Genomic DNA, 22,302 nt, shown 5'->3' with positions numbered 1-22,302 from the left:
GATTATTTCCCAAAGGCTATTTATTTCTGGTCACTGATCTTAATACTGTGAATGTAGAAAGTGGAATAATAAGATTGAACAACCTAATTTTTCTCCTGTCTTGGTTTCTTAAATCTTTCTCAAGGAGAACTCACCTTCAAGTGAAAATATCTTTCAAAAAGTAGGAATCCCAATGGAGTGTTTGGGTTAGCTATGATATAAGGAAATAATTGTAAATTATTTTCTTAAAACCCCTCTTGCTCAACAGTCATTTAAAATATTCAGACACATGCACACATACAAAAACAGGCCATTTTCAAAAGGAACATTATTTTGGAATAAATAAAGAACTAGTCAAAATATTGTTCAATAAAGAAATGTTTTCATGTCATATGACATTGATCAGAAAGAAAAATGGAGTAGGGTGAAGGGATGAATTACATGCAAACTATACCATTTGGATGCCACAGGTTCTCTATCCTGAGAGAGGGGGGGAAAAAAAAAGTAAAAGCAATCTCATATCTCAGCTATACATACAGCACACCCATAGATTCTTATTTTAGAGTAAATCTAAGTTACATGTGATGTGAATAGCCATATGTAAAAGAGAAAGCAGACTCTCCTCATAAAAATGATAACAGAAAATAGGATAGAAGAAGGCACTTTCTCAACTATGGTACAGGAAGTTATACAGCTTTTGATGTAGAAGTTAATCTGAAGCCTGGAGTGGAAGACCCACATGCTGTGAGTAAAATGCACCTCTCAGTAGGCTCCTGAACCTAGGAAAAAATGCATGGTTAAATTAAGCTCTGATTTGTACCACACCTAATGGGAAAATCTAAGGTTAGATTAAGAAGTGTTTGATAACAGTTAACATTCAGGCAAAGGTCAACATAAGCAATGGGCAACATTGCCTGTAGTTTATATAATAATGAGTAATTTGAAGATTTTATCATTCTCATGTGGGTGACCGCACGCGCGCGCGCGCGCACACACACACACACACACACACATACACCATAAATAACCTAAAATATCTCAAGTCCAAGCTTACTCATATATTTAAAAATTAAAACATTGTTAATTAAGTCACTATTTAACATTAATAGATCATCTAAAAATATTTGATAGTATTCAAGGTTGCTTAGATTATGGGAAAACATACAGTATCCTACACTTTTCTATTTTAAAATTCCCTTTAGAATTAGAGAGTATGATCAGTATTGGTAGCTCTCACAGTCTCTCATCTCTACTTCCCCCTATTATGAGAATGCTTTATATTTCAATGTACTTATTAAAGTACACTGCCAATTAGAAAATATAGAACATGTATATTATTTTGTTTTGCTCATTTATTAATGAAGAAATATTTATTTATTAATGCATAATAATAATTTTAAAATTCTCTTTTCTATTTTAAGCCCGAATAACCAACGATATGTGTTTAAACTGTTCAATCAGTAATTATCATCTATCACATGATTCTTAATTGATTTATGTCCTGGTATTAATTCCCTAATGCTGCTGTGAAACAAACAGAAAACCAAACAAAAACAAAAAACTTATTGTTTTGGTACATTAAAAACAGGATTGTATTGTCCCATAGTTCTGAAAGCAAAAATTCTGTGTCTCCCTCTTTTTTCTTTTTTGGTACCAGGGATTGAACTCAGGAGCACTTGGCCACTGTGCCACATCCACAGCCCTATTTTGTATTTTATTTAGAGACAGTGTCTCACTGAGTTGCTTAGTGCCTCCCTTTTGCTGAGGCTGGCTTTGGGCTCGCAATTCTATGATCTTAGCCTCCTAAACTGCTGGGATTACAGGTGTGTGCCATCATGCTGGCCTGTGCCTCCCTCTTAATTTGGCTCACAGATAGTGTTATCTGCCTGTTTGCATTGTCTTTTCTGTGTTTCTGTGTTTACCCTTTTCCTTTTACATAAGGATATCTGTTACACTGTATTAGGGCCAAGCCTAATAATCTGATCTTAATTTGAGCATCTTCAATACTATTTCCAACTAATGTTATGTTCATAGGTATGGGGAACTGACACTTCAATAACTATATGTGGGATACATTTTAAACTGTAACAGTCCCTAAATTCAGGAGGAAAAAGACACTCCTATAAATGGCATCACTTACATCAAGTATTTTTTATTGAGGGAGTGGAAAATGGTAGGGAGTGGAAAGTTTTCCAAGATGAAAAAGAAACAGTAGCTGATATGTGAAGTTTGGAAAGAATGGCCTAGGTTGTAAGAAACCACAATACTGGCTAAAAAAGTTCCCTCACCTTTTGAATCACTGACAAATAGGGGATCCCATTCCTATTTTCGGATGGGAGATGCCTAATATATAATGATAGTGTATTTTGAGGAAAAGAATTACCATAACTAGCCTGTAATAGTCTAGAATTACAAGTGTTAATTCTATGAATTGGTGGCAAAAAAATTCCTAGCATTTTATTAAGCTGACTGAATCATACCATTTATCTATTTCATTAATTTATTTTGAGATCATATCCAGGATATCAGGTACAAGACACAAGGGCACAAAGACAAGTTAACCACCTTCTGTTCCCTCAAAAAGACTGTAATTGAGGTGACAGACTTACCAGAACACCCATAGAGAGGAAGAATGGCAAAACAAAATGTCATCTTTGTGATGTAAAACATGGTATACTCTATATGGAAAAGGATCTAAGTTTAAAATGTATGTAGTAATAGTATTCTTTAATTTGCATGAACAACAGAGGTCACTTTAAGCAATTGCTCTGAAACTACTTTCCACTTGGGCACATATGCAAGATGCTTGTAGCATGCACAAAATATTCTTATGGACAAAGAAAACTTGTTAACAAAATTTTTTAAAATTATGGTAAAGATACTAAATAATTCAAAATCATTGCTGTATTAACATTCCTCAATGTCTCTGTACCAATTAAGTATAATGTCTCTTCTTCTCCCATAAAAGAATATGTGAGTAATGTTACAGAAATAATGTTGACTTTACAATATGTTACAAAAAATTACTCATAAACTTTAGTAATGTTCTATTTAGTATACATTGATTTTAGTGCAACTGACATAGACAAAGAGGAACATAAAGATGTCAGATGAGCTTCTCTGACTTAGAGAGTATGAGCACTATTGATAGCTCTCAGTCTCTCATCTCTACCTCCCCCTTTTATGAGAATGCTTTATATTTCAATGTATTTATTAAAGTACACTGCCAATTAGAAAATATAGAACATGTGTATTATTTTGTTTTGCTCATTCATTAATGAAGGAATATTTATTTATTAATGACTATGTTCTGGATATTTAGTACATGCCCTTGAAGAATTACATGTTAGGGATAATAACAGAAGACAATTAGACAAACAGATGATAAAGATAACCTTGATTAGTATTAAAAGCTGTGGGAAAAAAAGAAAGAAATGAGATACAAAGAGTGAGTAGTGGAGCAGATGGAAAGCTCTTTTAGAATGGAATCAAGGAAGGTATTGCTGAGAACATTTCGCCATGCTGCATCTGTGACAGAGCAACAAGAGAAGAAAACAGCCACAGCAAGCCCAAATGGTATGAGGAAGTCAGGGATGGTGGCAAAACAAAGTATTCCAGATTCTTACCACATTTATAAGTAGAAAATGTATTTTTAAGAGGCACTTCCCCCTCATTTTTCCTTTTATTTAATTATATGCTGGATTATAAGATTTAATAACCATAAAGCACAGCCCATTAGTAATTGCTATAAAGGTTCAAACTCTAAGAATGAGCAAGTAAAAGAGCAATATTTTTAATATCATATTTAATTCAAAATACATGCTTATTTTGCCAGAAACACTTAATTGTGTTTACAGCTGTTAAATGGTACATCATCAGACGGCCAAATAGATGCTGTTTAGGGAAAACTTTAAACAAAATTATTTCCTAATGAAAAATTAGAACTCCTTTCCTAATGTGGTGAAATACTTAGAAGTAAAATTTTCCTAATTTTAAAGTGCTAGCCTGCATGAGGTCCTGGGTTCAATTCCCAGCACTGCAAAAGAAGAGGAGTTCTCTTTTATTTTTCTGATTTTAAATGACACATTGAAATAAATAATCGGTGAGAGAAAATGTGTGTGTGTGTGTGTGTGTGTGTGTGTGTGTGTGTGCGCGCGCGCTCGCGCACGAGTGTATGTGTATAAGCTGCTATAACCAAGTACCATAGACTGGGTGGTTTATAAATAACAGAAATTTATGTCTCACATTTCTGGCAAGTGGAATCCTGAGACAAGCATGCTAGTGTAGCTACAGGTTATGGTAGGGTTCTTTTATGGTTTGGGGGCTGATGATTTCTCCTATGTCCAAATATGGTGGAAACAGAATGACAGAGCTTTAGGTATCCTTTTATTACAGGTACTAATCTTATAATGAGGGCTCCACTTTCATGACCTCCCAACACCTTACATTCTAATACCATCACACTGGGGTTATGATTTCAACATACAAATTTGGGGGATACAAACATTCAGTACATTGCGGGGTTTGTGCTTGTGTATGTGTGTAAGTGAAAGTATGATTGTGGGGTTTATGTACTCATAAAAATTCAGCTGCCTTTGTTTTCAGGCATGGTATATTTCTTTTTACATGCAAGCTATTAATAGTGAGAATGCATATACCCATATTCTAGGTGCGTCTGGTAAAGACATTTATTCACGTCTAACTTTCTGGCTTTTTATTCTTGTGGCTTTATTTCAAACCTGTAACCTCTATTATCAGTGTCTTGCTCCCTGCCTTGTCTCTCTCTTAGCTTCGTACTCTTGACTTCCAAAGTTGCCCATAACATCAGGCTTTCACAGCTTCCTCTGGTCTTGAAGGAGGAAACACTCAAATTTCTTTATCCACCACGGATTTCACTATGGACACTACAGAAATATATAAGATAATTAGAAACTATTTTGAAAATTTGTAATCTAGTAAAATAGAAAATATTGAAGACATTGACAAATTACTAGAGTCATAGGATTTACCCAAACTGAAGCAGGACTATATATACAAGTTATATAGCAGTTTCAAGGAATGAAATCAAAGATGCCATCAAAAGCCTACCAACCAAGAAAAGCCCAGGATCAGATGGATTCACAGCTGAGTTCTACAAGACATTTGAAGAAGAATACCAATATTTCTCAAATTATTCAATGAAACAGAAAAGGAGGGAACACTTCCAAACTCATTCTATGAGGCCAATCATCCTGATTCCAAAACCAGATAAAGACACATCAAGGAAAGAAAACTTCAGACCAATATCTCTAATGAACGTAAAAGCAAAAATTCTCACTAAAATTCTGGCAAACCGAATACAAAAACATATTAAAATAGAGTAAACCATGATCAAGTGGGGTTCATTCCAGAGATGCAAGGTCAGGTTCAACATACGGGAATCATAAATGTATTTTATTACATGATTGGACTTAAAGATAAGAATCTCATGATCATATCAATAGATGCAGAAAAAGCATTCAACAAAATACATCACTCCTTCATGTTCAAAACACTAGAAAAACTAGGGATAATAGGAACATATTTCAACATTGTAAAAGCTATCTATGCTAAGCCCAAGGCCAACATTTTTCTAAATGGAGAAAAATTGAAAGCATTCCCTCTAAACACTAGAATAAGACAGGGATGCCCTCTTTCACCAATTCTATTTAACAGTCTTTGAAACTCTAGCCAGAGCAATTAGACAGTTGAAAGAAATTAAAGGAATATGAATAGAAAAAAATAAACTATCACTATTTGCCAATGACACAGTTCTATACTTAGAGAATCCTTAATGTTTCAACAGAAAACTTCTAGAACTAATAAATGAATTCAGCAAAGTAGCAGGATATAAAATCAACACCCATAAATTAAAGGCATTTCTTTATATTAGTGACGAATCCTCTGAAAGAGAAATTAGGAAATTTACCCCATTCACAATAGCCTCAAAAACAAAACAAAACAAAAACCCAAAAAACAAAAAAAAATACTTGGGAATCAATGAAAGAAGTAAAAGACTTCTACAATGAAAAGTACATAACACTAAAGAAAGAAATTAAAGTAGAACTTAGAAGACAGAAAGATCTACCATGTTCTTGGATAGGCAGAATAAATATTGTCAAAATGACCATAGTACCAAAAGAACTATACAGATTTTTTGAAATTCCAAACAAAATCCCAATTATATTGCTCACAGCAATAGAAAAAACAGTAATTCATTTGGAAAAATAAGAGACCCAGAATAACTACAGCAATCATTTACAAGAAGAGTGAAGCAGGTGGCATTACTATTCCAGACTTTATACTACAGAGCAATAGTAACAAATACAGCATGGTATTGGCACCAAAATAGACTTGTAGACCAATGGTACAGAATAGAAGACTCAGAGACAAATCCACATATATACAGTTATCTCATGCTAGACAAAGGCACCAAAAACCTACATTGGAGAAAAGATAGCCTCTTCACCAAATAGTGCTGGGCAAACTGAAAATTCATGTGCAGCAAAATGAAAGTAAGTCCTTGTCTCTCACCATGCACAAAACTCAACTCAAATTGGATTAAGGACCTAGGAATTAAACCAGAAATTCTGCACGTAATAGAAGAAAAAGTAGGTCCAATTCTTCATCATGTTGGATTAGGTCCTCAATTCCTTAACAAGACACCCAAAGCACATGAAATTAATTCAAGAATCAATAAATGGAATGGATTCAAACTGAAAAGTTTCTTTTTAGTAAAAGAAACAATCAGTGAGTTGGAGAGAGCCTACAGAACGGAGCAAATTTTTACCACATGCACATCAGATAAAGCACTGATCTCCAAGATATATAAAGAACTCAAAAAACTTAACACCAATAAAACAAGTAACCAATCAATAAATGGGCTAAAGAACTGAACAGACACTTCTCAAAAGAAGATATTCATTCAAACAACAATAATATAAAAAAAAAATGTTCAACATCTCCAGTAATCGTGAAATAAACATCAAGAGTAGAGTAAGATTTCATTTCACTCCAATAAGAATGGCAGTTATTAACAATATAAGCAACAATAAGTGTTAAGGAGGATGTGGGGGGAAAGACAAACTCTTACATGGCTGGTGTGGCTGCAAATTGGTGCAACCAATCTGGAAAGCAGTATGGAGATTCCTTAGAAAACTTGGATTGGAAATGCCATTTGATCTAGCTATCCCACTCCTCAGTTTATACCCAAAGGACTGAAAAACAGTATACTATAATGATACAGCCACATCAATGTTTATAGCAGCTCAATTCACAATAGCTAAACTGTGGAACCAACCTAGATGCCCTTCTATAGATAAATGATGAAGAAAGTGGGGTATATATACACAATGGTATATTACCCAGCATTAAAAGAGAATAAAATTATGTCATTTGCAAGTTAATAAATGGATTTGGAGAATATCATGCTAAGTGAAGTAAGCCAATCTCAAAAAACCATTGGCCAGATGTTTTCTCTGATAAATGGATGCTGATTCTTAATGGGAGGAGGAGTGGGGGAGAGTGGAGAAGAGTTTGGGAGGAATGGAGAAACTTTGGATAGGCGAAGAGAAGGGAGGGAGCAAGGGCGCAGGGAAGATGGTAGAATGATATGGACATCATTACCTTAGGTACACGTATGAAGACCCTAATGGTGTGACTCTGCTTTGAAATGAAAAATTGTGCTTTATTTGTGTACTATGAATAGAAATGCATTCTGCTATCATGTATAACAAATTAGATCTAATAAATAAATTTTGAAAAAAATTCTTAACTCACTTAATACTTCTGTTGATCTTCTCTATTGTATACCAACCCTTTCTTCCTTTTTTTTCTTAAGGTTTTCATTTTTTATTTTGTTTATGTTTCCCCCACCCCCCATCAGCTCATAAATCACTTGGATACAATTCTTATGCTGTTAAAAGAATTAAAAAGTAATAGTTTCTCTTTATCCCTTACTCTTAAATGAACTGGTGCATATTTACATATTGCTGTAAGCTTTCTTTTCTCATGGAACCCATTTCCCTTGTTATAGAAATGATTGTCTCAAAGACGGCTTTAACTAGATGAGTTTTCAGTGTTATGCTTTGTCTTCAGTCTATTTAACCTCATTGCTTCTCCAAAATCTGTGGTCCTGTATGGTCACACTGACCTCCCTGGGTTTGCTTATGGTGCTATACTTGGGTTCTCTCACTTTCTCTCTTTTTGCTCCCTTTCCTCTCTCACCCATTGCTTCTCTTCTGTATATATTAAGTTTTCCTGGATAATTTCAGTCTTTCTTCACCACCTAGAGCCTTCTGATTTCAAACTTCATACTTTAACTAGACTTTCTTTTCAGCATCAAATATAAAGGTTCATCTTTCATTTACCAACTTTGATTTTTATATCTATATTTAATGAAAATGTCCATGAGGGAAAATTTTAGGATTTTCACCTAAATCTGAAGCTTCTTAGACCATAAAGTAGGCCTTAGTGACATCTGTATTTCTAATACAAAACAATACTATCTACTTCACAGTAAAGACTAAATGAATATTTGAACAAATTTAATATTCAACTCATAATATGTTGTGAATTTTAAAATGTAAAATATGCTATTTAGATTTTTGCTTAAGCCAGAAGGACACCGGTAGGCAGCATAAACTAAATAATAAACACTGAAAATCACCATTTTTTACTGAAGGTAAATAAGAGAAAAATTTAGGATTCATGAATCCCAACAATGCCATTTGATCTAGCTATCCCACTCCTCAGTTTATACCCAGATTTCTGTAAAGACAAACTTCCCCTAATCATCTATTAAGTTATTAAAACTGGTCTCTGCTTCTGTATTCTGTCTGCTTCTTCAGATGAATCCAAATTATCACAAAGATTCTTCTCTTTGAAATTATCCCTGAATAGGTTCTGACAGCTATTACTCTGGTTTGGGTACAATCACGAAAACATTTAGAACTCAGACATAGAAAAACTTGACTTTCACTTTAACTTCAGTAAAGCAAAAAAATAAAAAACTTATACTTGTAGGTAAGTAATGGATATCCTAAAATCTCCATCATCACTAAATTAACTCACTGTATATTTACTGTGCAAGGAAAACCTCAGCTTGAGGCAGCTTGCTATAAAATGCAGGAAAAGTTAGTAGCCATAGACATCTGTTTTGAAAAGATATACCTCTGCTTCTTTTGAGTCTTACCAACAGAACTCATCCCATCTGGATCTAGTATGTCTTCTACAAGACTTCTGAAAATATTTTATGAACCTCTTCTGTTCGCTGAGGTCCCTAAAACCTAGAAATTCCAGGACGTATGTCCTATTTTATAACTGAACTCAATAGTGAAAATGACTTTTAGATAGTCGACTGCATTAAAAAAGTTTTTTTAATTCATATGTTGTGCAATCTCTGTACCTAGTTTTCAGGAAAAAATATGGGCATTTTGGGGATTGCTTTGTAAATGTTATATTTTCTTCTGTGAAAGTTTCTGTAAAGGAGATTCTGTTGGGAGAAGAGAAGTTCCCAGAAAAAGAAACAATGTCAAATACTTCTATAAGCCTATGGTACATGGAAAAAGATTCTGGATTGGAAGTAACTGACAAAGAATTAAATAGAAAAATAAATGTTATATATATATAAATATATATATATATATATATATATATATATATATACCCCTTGATATTATTTATGTGAACTATAAATTTCTAAAAGATACTTCATTCATTTATTAGACAAATATTTATTGAACACCTACTCTGGGTTCCTAGAACCTCAAATGAAGGTAGTTACAAAAAATAGCAGTTACAAACTTAGATTTAAAGCTCTTTTTAGGCATGTTCCTCAATCATCAATAATTAGATGAGATTCTGAACATCTGTATTCCTTATGTATTGTTATTTTCATATGAATTTTAAACAATCAATATGATTTTACAAAAATTAAAAAGAAAACTTTACAAAGTCACTAAAAATAAACCATTTCAGATTTTCTGAATAAAATAGAAGGTAACCATACAAAACTAAAATGAAAATGTTGGCCCACATGACACATAAACTCATTTATTGTGACAACAAAGGTATAGATTCCACACTTTGGGAAACACCTGTGACATGTAGCACTGCCTTGAAATGGTTTAATTTCCCAATCTTAACTGTTAGACTCTAAGCATCTTGATTTCAGAAATCATGTCTAATAATTTTTAAATTCACTTCTTAATAAAAAATGGATAATCAATAGCTTGAATTACAGAATATACATGCACAGATCTCTTCAGTTATACGTACTCAAATTTCTTTGAAGAGTAATTGCATCTTACTATGAAGAGATGATTTTAAATGAAAATCATTTAACATTTTATTTTTTAAAACCATGTATTCTAAAGAAAGACTTTGCTTTTGATTTGGTAACATGCATATTTCATGGGCTGTACTTTGAACATTTAACCAAGAGATTCGATGTGATTACTTCAGTAACAATTCAATTTGAAATGTCAACTATGTTCAGCATTTAAAAATTAATAGCTAAATTCCTTTAAGGATCAGGGAAATTTTGTTCTGACTTAGAATAATTTTATAGCCTATGAATCTCCTTGTAGATTGTTTGCATGTTTTAAGCTATTCTGAATAATGTACTCTCTGTAAGGGCCCATTACTTCAAAGAATTTTGACAGCCATAGCTCAAGGTATTAATTTTCATACTAGATATATATTTCTATTGGCAGCATGTTTGTCAAGACAAAAATACACTTCACCCAAATTTTGAGTATGTACATTTTGAATAGGTTACAGCAGTATATAAATATTTTTCAAATGAGAATTTAATCAAGGCTTCATCCCCCCTCCCTTTTATTTGATTTCTGAGAAGAGAATGAGTCAGTGAAGTCAGAAATCTGAAGTAGCAGGCTTCAAACCAAAGTGGCTGGAAAAGGAGTCCAGGCAGTGCTGTAGTTTTCTCCAGAAGCAAAGAAAAATTATAGCATTTCTGAGCAAAAGGGTGGGGAGCTTCATATGTAATATGAAAGTGTAAATAGGAAATACACTGATACCATACTTGTTGGTATCAGAAGCACTTCTTACCTAAATGAGGTTGATGGAAACGTTATTACCTCTCAGTGGCATCAAGAAGAACAGTCAGAAATTCCCCTGGACTGTCAATACCATCTTAGCAAAACCTGAGATGATATGTTCAGTTATTCATCTGAGAAACTTTTCTTTAATATATTATTATTGACATACTACTCTGGGCTAGAAATTGGTGAAGTACTCAGAAAATAACATGGGGTAAACAGTTCCTATCCATGGGAAGCTTGCAGCTAAGTGGGCAATACAGACTCAATCAAACACTACTGCCCATTAATATGCACTTAAAGAATGAGATAAATGGTAGGAAGGGGAAACAGCTTTGAAAGAATATTTTGCAAGACAGAAATCCTGCAAGGATTGTTGAATGAGAGTTAGCTTCTCTGAAAATTTGACAGTACCACACCTTTAACATTTTATCATTTTATTTATAGTACTTACCATGACCTAGGTCACAGTAAAATATGAAATTCATATTGCCACACATGGTTCTAAGGAACTGAGGATTCTGTATGAATTGATATTTAAAGGAAAACATAGTTAACTCCATAAACTCTCTTCCCAAGTTTTCTTCTCTATATAGTTCCAGAGTATATGCACAAAAAATAGCAGTTGAATATATATTTTCATAGGTGTTAGATACAGAGCCAATATCCTTTCACACATTAGAGAATATGGACTACGCTGTTTCTGAAGTCCTTGCCCCTTCCATATGTCTGTAAGCACCTAACTGCCTTTTTTCCTCCTACCCCATTTAAAATACCTCCAAGTACCCTGTAATCCATTTTGACAGTCATCAATTTATGAGCCCTCAACTCTAAACCCATCCTTTAATACTTGCTTTGTGAAAATAAAGCTAGTTTCCTTTTTCCTTGCCAGTTTGTGTAATGTTAAATTGTGTCAGCAGAGGGCGGTGGAAGGACACTGGAAGAGAAGGGTTTCTTTCTGGATTGGTGTTCTGGGCTCCTCCTTCAAAGCATGTAGCCTGTTCACTCCTGCTCTGTTTCCAGAATTTGATTCCTGAGGAGCAAGTGGCTAGTTCTGCAACATGCAGAGCTTTTTCAACACTTGGTTCCTATAGTACACAATCGTCAATAGCACCCAGCATCTCCCTCATACTTCTTTCTGTAGTTACTTATCTCTTTGAAATTGGAGGGCCAATTTCTAGCAATTTACTGAGGGTAAATTTCTGGTCAGTTCCACTGTGTTAGCACCTCAGAAACTTCTGCCAGGCATTGATCATAAGCAAGCCCTCTCCAGCAAGATCTAGATCTCAGCCCTGCTAGAGTGGGGGATGAGATCTGTCTTGGTCCTAGGCTTAGTGGCTGTGCTTTCTGCTAATACTTTTTCCTCTACAATTCTCTTAATACTTGGAAACACTCACCTTAATGATGTGTTGTTAAAGTCAAAATTCTTTATATTAACTTTTCACTGTCCAATGTACTGAGGAATCTTTGTTTCTTTATCAGATCTTGACTGATACAGCCATTAATGATATTTTAAATCCCAAACAAGGGCAGTGATATCACAACTTTGGGATGTTTCATGTGCCACTTATATACTGGTATAGTTTCTGTTCAGTCTTTATGACATAACCAAGTCACTGGGATTCTTAATCCAGGTCTGGTCCTTGGAGAGTCCTCTCCACTCTCCAAGGACCAGACCTGAACTAACGTTCTTTCTTCTCATTTTCATCCCAGTACAGTTTTGTCATGTTCTTACAATTTTCACATAATTGTTGCTTTACTCATTTACCTCCCAACCACAATAGGAGGCTCTTTAAGGTATATACACCCAGCACAGCATATATTTATAATGAGCATTTTAAAAATTGTTAAATAAATGAATGCTTGAGTGAATTAATGATCACTCTTTTCCTTCCTACTCCCTGTCTAATCTGCTTTCCTTTCAGGGTCTTGTCCTCTCATTTGACTTTCAGAGGCAGGGTATCCAAAGCTCAGTCTTATTTCTTTTCTCCTTTCTCATCTCCCTGTTCTTCTCCCAGCTTTCTTTTTTCAATTCCCTCTTCCCATATAATGGTAGTTTTATTTCCATTTAAAACTAACTGTATAATGTTACTTGATTACTCTTACAAATGGTTTAATGCTCTCTCATGGGAGTGAGCCGTGTGTGGAAGGAGTGCATTAATTCTTGAGAGAGGGGACTGCTATGAAAAATGTATCCTCTTGGGATCTTGTTTTCTGTATTGCCATGTGATCTCTCCTTCCTATATGTGCTCCCACCGTGATGCCATCCATCAGACTGTGATGTAGCCAGAAGGCTTTCACCAGAGCTAAGCACAGGTCAGTGTTTTATTCTTGGATCTCTGAAACTATGAGCTAAACAAACCCCTCTTCTCTATAAAGTATCCAGCCTCAGGCATTTGTTATAGCCACACAAAAAGGAATAAGTACTCATTAAGCAATTGAAGCTTAGATCTGATACTCCAAAATGAACAAATTTTGAGGCCACAAATATCCTTGGTTAAGTGTCAATACCGGTAAACACAATGGTATGGCTGCCCCATACAATTTTATACTATTGACAAATAGTGATAAAAAGGAACTAAGTGCCTGAGGTTCTATATACAGAGATAAGAATATCTAGGTGTAAAAAAAAATACACAGACTGAGAAAGATTCAATGCAGAAAATATGAGTTACTGGAGTCCAGAAAACACTGTATAATTTTACAAATGCCACCACTTTCATGTTTTGTGTGTTCCAAGCTTAATCTTAGCAAATCTTTAACGAACAAATATTAGAAGACTCAACAGAATGAGTCTTTCAATTTCGTAGTAAGACCAAAGGAAAAAAAAATGAGAGACTTTACAACCTTGAATGTCTAGGCTGGTTTTTCTGAAATACACTCTAGGTATTCTTCCCAGGTCATGGACAGTTAACACTCCCTTTGTCTTTTAAAATGATGTTCATGAGCCACAACACCTGCCAGCCTCGTTACCCCCGCCGCCTACCCTTCCTTGCTCAAACACCACACCACTTGCCCCTGCCTCTTCCATCCCTACATTCCAGTTTTTTCCACTCCAAATTTTCTCCATCCTTCAGGGCCCCACTGAAAGCCAGCAGCAGGCAGGAGTCACTCTCCCCTCTGAATACCCTTTACGTGTCCCCCACAACTTTCTGGCTCACATTACCCATGAACCTGCACTTGACCTGCTCCTTCTGACTGACTGTAAGCTCCTTGAAAGCAAAACCACGTGTTCCTCCTTCAGCATCCTGGACAGCACCCGCAAGTGCACAGGCCCACTGTGGCCTGTGGAAATTCAGTACTGACTTGTGAAGACTCCGGAAAGGAGATGCTGCCATCCTGACTCTGAGGCATCCCACAGGCTCCCAGATGAGCCAGGCCATGGGGCCAGTCAGGAGGAAAATTATTGTTACCATCTCTGAGCATTGCTTTAATGTTTCCAGTTGCCTTGCAGGGAACCTCGTCAGCACTTCGCCTGGGAGAGAATTTTCTCAGTGTTTCTGATCTATATTTTTAATCTTTTCTGTTTGGTTAAAGAAGTGCTCATTATGTTCTTTCAGGCAGATTTTTTTCTTAGCAATTACTTCTAAACCTCTGACACAAAAGGTCTTTTTTTTCTGTGGCACAGTCTGTCTTTATGGAATGGAACAAAATCCTCCCAGTGGAGCAGGGCTTAGACAAAGGCCATGCAGCCCCTCACGTATACAAAACAGCTTCTTTCTAAAAGCACAATTTTTAAAGTAAAGCTCCCTAAAACTTAATTATGGATAAAGAGTCGAGGGCAGAAGGGTAGAGAAACTGCATACTGCCTAAATTATAGTACATGCTTAGAACCATAGTTTTATTATTGTTATGCATATGAAAAGACAGAAATTGTTTAAATTAATGTGAGAGAGAAAAACGAGGTAGGTTGGGGAGAATTTATTTCACAATAGATCTCGCAGCCTGGAATTTGAAGCTACCATGGGCATTCAAATTTTTACTAAATAAAGAATAACAGTACAGATATATGTCAACATACTTGCCCAAAATTTCCAAATCTCTTATGATAAACACATATTTCCTTGCCTCCAAATTTTTAGAGACATATATGTTGAGCCTGAAATATTAGACATATATACAAGTTAGAGCTCAAATAGTGAGTTTAGCCTGTTTTGTAACCCAGTTTGGTAAAATGTGTCAAGATTTCATGGCAACAAATGGCAAGAGGTCATTGCATTAAAGGAGATGATTGGTGGCAAGTGAGCATCTGCTTTCAAGCAAAGATGGTTTTGTTACATAAGATCTGACAATCAACAGATATTCCACAAAGCACTCAGTGTCTCACAGTCGCTGATGACATAGCGATCAATGGGGAGGTGGCTTAGCCTCTCTAGCAGTTCATGAGCCTGTAACCACAATACCCTCTAAGCTCCTTCCCACCCAGCAACACCTTTACAAAAGCAGCAGCAGTAGAAGCAGCTGCCAGGAAGCCTTTCTTTCCTCTGATGGAGGAGAGATTTAGCAATCAGGCAGGATGGCAGAGTGGGGCAGAACATCCAGGGTCTTTTATTCTCCAGCATCACCAGGCCTGGCTGCACTCCACCCACCAGCCTCCACACTAATGCACTGCATCTGCCTCTGGGGCTCAGAAAAGGAAGGGAATTTTACATCATTTGCCACAGCTCCAGTGTGGACAAGGGTAGTTCCAGCTGGTGTCCAACTGGTGTCCCCAGGAGCAGAGCCTAACTTCATCCCAACTTTGATATATTTGCAAAGGGAAGAGTCACAGAACACCTTGATGACTTGACTGGCACACAGAAGCATGGAGGGCACCCGCTGAGGCTGAGAATGTGGGGTTCCTAGTATCCCAGGCCACCTCCCTCCAATAGCTTCCTCAGTCCGGGCTGGGACTCAGCATGCAGTGCCCTCTTACCCGCATGCTGTGGCGCTTGAAGACATTGTGCTGGTGGAGAGGTGGGGTACGCAGCGAGTTAATGGGAGATGGGTACTCTATAGGGCTGGTGAGCATAGGGGAGCTGGACACAGACCCTCAGGGACCTATTAAGGAGAAGCAAAGAAGCACTAGGCACAGGACAAGGCAAGGGGGTGGACAATCAGCTGCTACAAACAGGAGCACAAAGAAGTGATACAAGAGCATCATGGGGGACACAGACTTGCTCTCTCAGAGTTGCTGAAGAATGTGGTGTGGCATTTCCTTGGCCCTGTTGGAGACACCTGGTGGAGCATCATGGCCTCTCATCTGCCTAACACTCCCCTAGTGGTATTCTGCACACACAGGGTCCATGCAGGCTGCTATTGAGACCATGACTCCTCCCTTGGGCCCTTTTCCAAACAGTTATGTTTCATAGTCATGTTACAAATTGACAGATATGATTAGTCCATTGATAAATAAATTCTCACACACATAGTTGTCCTTCCATATTCAAGGGGGATTCATTTCAGGACACCCTGAAGATATCCCAAATCTGCAGATGCTCCAGTTCCTTGAGCAAACTGGCATGGTATTTGCATGTAATGTACATATATCTCCCAGTATGCTTTAAATCATCTCTAGATTGCTTTTGCCATCTAATGTAATGTAACTACACAAATAGCTGGCATACAGTAATTTTAGGGGAATGGCAAGAAAAAAGTCTGTACATATCCAGTATAAATGAGATTTATTTTCCTATGTTAATATTTTTGATTCCTGGTTGGTTGAATCCATAGATACAGAACACATGAATATGGAAAGCCAACTGTGTGTGTGTGTGTGTGTGTGTGTGCATGTGTGTGTATGTGTGTATGTGTAATTTTCAATAATTATATATAATTTAATTTAAATTTAAATAACATCACTATTTTAATTATGTTTAGTTTTTAAGGACGTTGCTTCCACCTTCTGAATCAAAGCATTTTATTTTCACATAAAGGATTTATCTGGGGCTGAAGATGTGGCTCAAGTTGTGGTGCGCTTGCCTGGCATGCGTGTGGCCCGGGTTCGATCCTCAGCACCACATACAAACAAAGATGCTGTATCCACCAAAAACTAGAAAATAAATATTAAAAAATTCTCTCTCTCTCTCTCTCTCTCTCTCTCTCTCTCTCTCTCTCTCTCTCTCTTTTAAAAAAGGATTTATCTGTTGGTTCTTGGTTGGGTTTACTCAGGCATAGGGCATTTCCTTGGGAGGAGATACACAAACCTGGGGAACAGCCCCCTGTAAGGAGCATCAGTAAATTGACATTGTTGCTATTGGTTGAGATATTCCAGTTCTGAATGGCAACACTGATTGGGGGATGAAAGAGAAGGACAGAGATGAAGCCGGGCTCCCTCTTACCCAGACACAAAAAAGGACTCAGGACAGAGGCATTCTGAGTCAGGGACCTACAGCCTTGGTGAGAGACATGGTTGGTGGTGACAGAGGTGGAGAAGGCTCAGATGGAACCCTTCTCCCTTCACTGGCTACCCAGGTCCTGGCCAGGACCTCTGCAGGGAGCCTCAGGGATCCACTCTATTCTCTGGAGACATCATCCTTCCCCAGTTCCTAGGGATTACTTCTCAGAGGCTCTGCTCAGGGTAGGAGGCCAGGGAAGTCTTGGACATGGGGAGGGAGCTACAAGCAGGTACACAAAGCAGCAGACACTGCAGACAGACAGACTAGGCTACAGGAAGGTCTGCTTAGCTGAGGACAGTCTGGCAGGACTGAGTTGCTATTCTTTTGATGTGAGTTCAAGTTCACATCAAAGAGCCAAACAAAGAAACAAAGAAGAGTCAACCCAGCTATCTTTATCATCTGAGCAGATGGCTGCTACTCCTTAATGGCACAGGAATGGAATTTCAAGAAACACCTGACAAGGGATGGGCCTGGCCATTCCAAGCCCCCTGGTTACACATTTACCTGGAACTGTAGTTTGAGAGCGAGCAGGTTGGTTTGTGAAGGGGGTCTAAACAGCAAGAGGTCATTGGACTGGTTGGGGTGGAAAACAGGATATAGAGCAGTGTCAGTTGCATTTCTCCCATTAATAAATGAGTTGGCCCACTAAGGGGAGCATCAGGTTGAATGTAGCTCAGCCGTATTCACAATGAAGGAGCAATAGTGGACAAGGTTATCATTAAAATAATTTTGCATCCACTTCTGAGCACCAGTTACATGCTGAGAGATGGCAAGTCACAGGGGCTGGCCTCTGCCACCTGGGCTACGGCTAATTGGGGGTTTAATGACCTCTGTGTGTGCAGCCTCCCTGTATGTGGGAGTGCCTGACAAAACAGCCATGGATAGCCACATTCAGAGCAGGAGGTCACTGAGGGCTCAGGGACTCACAGAAACTTCATGGAGATAAAAGCTGCATTGGGCCCTAGGGAAAGGGCAGCACATGCCTGGCAGGAGGAACAATGAGAAAAGACCTTGGTCCACATTATGCATTATTATAGACTGAATGTTTGTGTTCCCCTCAGTTCATATGTTGAAGTCCTGTACCCCAGTGTGATGGTTTAGGAGGCAGAGATTTTGGGAGGTGATTAGTGTTCAATGAGTTCATGAGGATAGGGCCCCATAAAGGGATTAGTGCCCTTATAAGAAGAGGAAGAGAGACCAGAGGTTTCTCTCTCTTTCCACCAGGTGAGGACACATTAGGAAGGTGGCTATCTGAAAGCTAGGAAGGGGCCCTCACCAGATACCAAAGTTGCTAGAGCCTGGCCTTGGACTTCCAGCCTCCAGAAGAGACATAAGTGAATGATTTAAGCCACTCATTCTGTAGGATTTTTTTAGGGCAGCTCTAGCTGACAAATACAGGCATGGTCTCTGGACCCCTCCCCCACCTGATGGTGGAACAGCTGGGCTCTGGCTCCTGAGCCAAAGGCTGTCATGGAAAGCATGGACAGAGAATGGACTTTGGGGACTTAGGATACTCTCCATCCATGTATCCTCAGGGAGAGCTAACTTAGCCCTAGGAAACTCTCAGAAGAAAAGTGCCCAGGTTCCCAAGGGAAAGTTCTGAGAAATGACTTTTCCACAAGGTGTCTGCTGTCTCAGATGACACCTGCCAGGGCATGAAGATGACAAGGGGTGATTGATAAGTAGCTGAGTTGCAGAACTGAGAGAGGATTGTAGGAAAGCATCCTGCTTCCATTGAACAGGCAGTGGGTCACACAGGTACTGGCTCTGTTGTGGCTCATGGAACTAATAGCAAGGCCAGGGGTGGCTTACCTTGGGTGGGGGTTCCTGGGAAGCAATGGGCTCCAATATTTTAGGTGAGCATTCCTTTCTTGCTCTATGGCAATGTCCTTCTCCATCTGATAAATGTCACTGCCAAGGCAGCAGGTCAGACAGGGTGAGAGGGCCAAAGCGAGTCACTCCTCTCTACGACATTGAAACTAGGAGAGGCCTGGACAAGGGCCTTGATCCCATTTTCATTTATGTTTTTTCTGAAGAGTGACCTGGGGAACCCCTCTGAGACAGGCTGGGGTATGGATCCTGAGGGCACCCTGCACCAAGTTGGGAGGACCACAGGGATGGGTCCAAGGTGGGAGGAGGTCCCTGGAGAGCCAGACTTAACCCAACAGGTCAGCAGAAGCCTGCTATATCCCCAGCTCCCCACACTTCCTGCTTTTCTGTGCCTGCTATTGGTGCCAACCCTGTTTAGATTTCCAGTGTCCCAGTCAACTTCATGATGAAGGCCTGGGTTTGACTTGTCATTAAACAATTCACCATCTGGTTTCTGATGTGAGCAAATGGGCTGTGGATTCATCTCCCCCAACCCTCACCTGTTAGCCGTTCTAGTGCCCCTCACCTTTCTGCCCCAATTCAGTGCTTCTCAACCTGGGCATCACAGACCCCAGAGGCCTCTGGAATTACTGCAGAGGCCCCATCAATCCACACTTTCAAATGGGTATGAGTGTTATGTACTTTGTTTTTATTTTATTTTTCTTTAAAGAGAGAGAGAGAGAGAGAAAATTTTATATATATATATATTTAGTTTTTGGCAGACACAAAATCTTTGTTTGTATGTGGTGCTGAGGGTCGAACCCGGGCCGCACGCATGCCAGGTGAGCGCGCTACCTCTTGAGCCTCATCCCCAGCCCCAGAGTGTTATGTACTTTTGAATACTGCCTGGTACTGTGTTTTCAAACACAATGTATTTTGCCAATCAAAGGATTCTAAAATTACGATTACATGGAAGAATTCTCCAAATTTGACCTTTAAAACAGCCCTTCCTACCCTACAAGATTGGGAAACAATAATCAAAACCTTTATTTCCCCTAAAGAAGGGACTGTGAACTGAGGTAGGCAGCTGGGGTCCTTTGGGTCTTTGAGTATCCTTCCTTTGCATCAGAGAAGCCTGCTTTAAACTGCATCATGGTGGGGGGGTGGCTGGCCCATTGCCTCCGAAGGAGACACCTCTCATCTTAGGCACCCCATCATGCTCCCCTGGTTCTCCAGATCCCATAATGGATTAAGACCACACCGTCCTCACTCAGAACTTCTGCCCTCTCAAAGTACAGCTTTCAATACATTTCTCCCAGAACTCCCTGGCTTCTTCAATCTTCCTTGTGAGGGACAATGCAGATGAATTAATCTGGACAGCCAATGAAGGAGGAAAATAATTTTTATTTTGAGACAAGTCTTGCTAAGTTGCTTAGAGTCTCACTAATTTCTGAGGCAGTCCTTGAACCTGCAATCCTCCCGCCTCAGTCTCCCAAGTCATGGGGATTATAGGCATGCAATACCACACCCAGCCAAAGAGGATTACAGGTGTGCAATACCACACCCATCCAGAGAAGCTTTTTAAGCTAGAGGTTTTGCAGACTATGTTGGGGACCCTGCCCCACAAATAAATGCACGGTCATCCCTGCTGCCCCCTGCCTGGGCATTCCCAGCCTCCTCCTTGGTGGCCTTCAACCAGCCAGTTTGTAGGGGTAATTTTCTTGCCCTCACTAAAATTTGCCAATATGTTTATATGATATCAATGAGTAGTATTAACAACATGTTAATGTTGTTAAAGGTCAACTAAGCAAGAGATCTCCTAAAACAGAGGTCAGCAAACCATGGTCAAAGGCCACATGTGGTCTCCCACTTATTTTTCTATGGCTTCAAATTAAAAATGGTTATCACATTTTTTTAATAATTGAAAAAAATAAAAATAAAATGATATTGTATGCCACATAAAAATTATGGTATTGATGTTCTTATTGAACCCAGCTACCCCCATTCATTCACTACTGCCTATGACTGTTTTTAAGCTGTGGAGACAGAGATGAGAAGACTGGACAGAAGCCCCAAAGATTCACTATCTGGTCCTTTACAGAAAAGGTCAGCTGACTTCCTTGCTAAAGTATTCCTAATGAAGGGGACCACCCTTGGGAGCACTGATGGCAGGCATTCCACCAAGCAAACTGGGGACTCCTGGACCTCTGAAATGGAAACACCCTTTACCTGTGACCTTCCAGTACCAGGGGAACAAGTGTCTTGGCACTGAGAAAGATAAGGCTTCAGACTCCTAACCCCACTCAGGAGACAGGTGTTTTCCAGCCAAACTCTGAAGACCATAGGTGTCTGGGCCATCTTTTTTTTTTTTTTTTTTTTTTTTTGGTACCAGGGATTGAACCCAAGGGGTGCTTAACCAATGAGCAACATCCCCAGACCTTTTTTATATTTTATTTTGAAATGGAGTCTCACCTAAGTTGCTTAGAGGCTCGCTAAGTTACTGAGTCTGGCTTTGAATTTGTATTCCTCCTGCCTCAGTCTCCCAAGCTGCTGGGATACAGGTGTGTGACACCATGTCTGGCTGCACCAGACATATTTTTATTCCAATAGAGAAAATACCTTCTAGGCACAGCATGAGCAAGGCACAGGGCTGGGTTGGAGATGCCCTGATGAGCAAGGCCTCCCCAGGCTCACCTTGTCTCTGAACTAGTATCTGACAGTGAACCTGGCCTCAGCCTTTCAGCCCCTGACAGAGCTGCTTCTGTACCGAGTGCCCAATGCTCATCATGCCTCTGCCAAGGACCAACTCATTCTGTGTGGTCATGTGGCTCAGAGATGATCAGAAGGGAGGTCTGGGTACATGTCCTGCCTTCCTGTCACTGCCTTGGGCAAGTCACTGACTTTGAACCTGAACTCTTCCATTCAGCAGATGGGAATGGGGCCATCTGCTGCATAGGCCTGAGGAGCCCCTGAGAGCACTGACTTAGCTGTAAACCTCTCAGTGCCACTGGCAGCAGCTTGCCTCTGGGGCAACCCAGCCAATGCCCCCCACACCAGCT

At 38.9% G+C, this 22,302-nt stretch overlaps 1 pseudogene; it reads right to left on the bottom strand.

Annotated features, from left to right (window-relative positions):
• Positions 1–15,605: 15,605 nt before the first annotated feature.
• LOC143387249 (protein-tyrosine kinase 2-beta-like) overlaps positions 15,606–22,302 on the bottom strand; it is a 41,602-nt pseudogene continuing 34,905 nt past the window's right edge.

The sequence above is a fragment of the Callospermophilus lateralis genome, unplaced genomic scaffold (assembly GCF_048772815.1).
Source record: "Callospermophilus lateralis isolate mCalLat2 unplaced genomic scaffold, mCalLat2.hap1 Scaffold_784, whole genome shotgun sequence".
NCBI classification, from domain to species: domain Eukaryota; kingdom Metazoa; phylum Chordata; class Mammalia; order Rodentia; family Sciuridae; genus Callospermophilus; species Callospermophilus lateralis.
The sequence above is the reverse complement of the archived record's forward strand: the minus strand, read 5'-3'. Positions and strand labels throughout refer to the sequence as shown.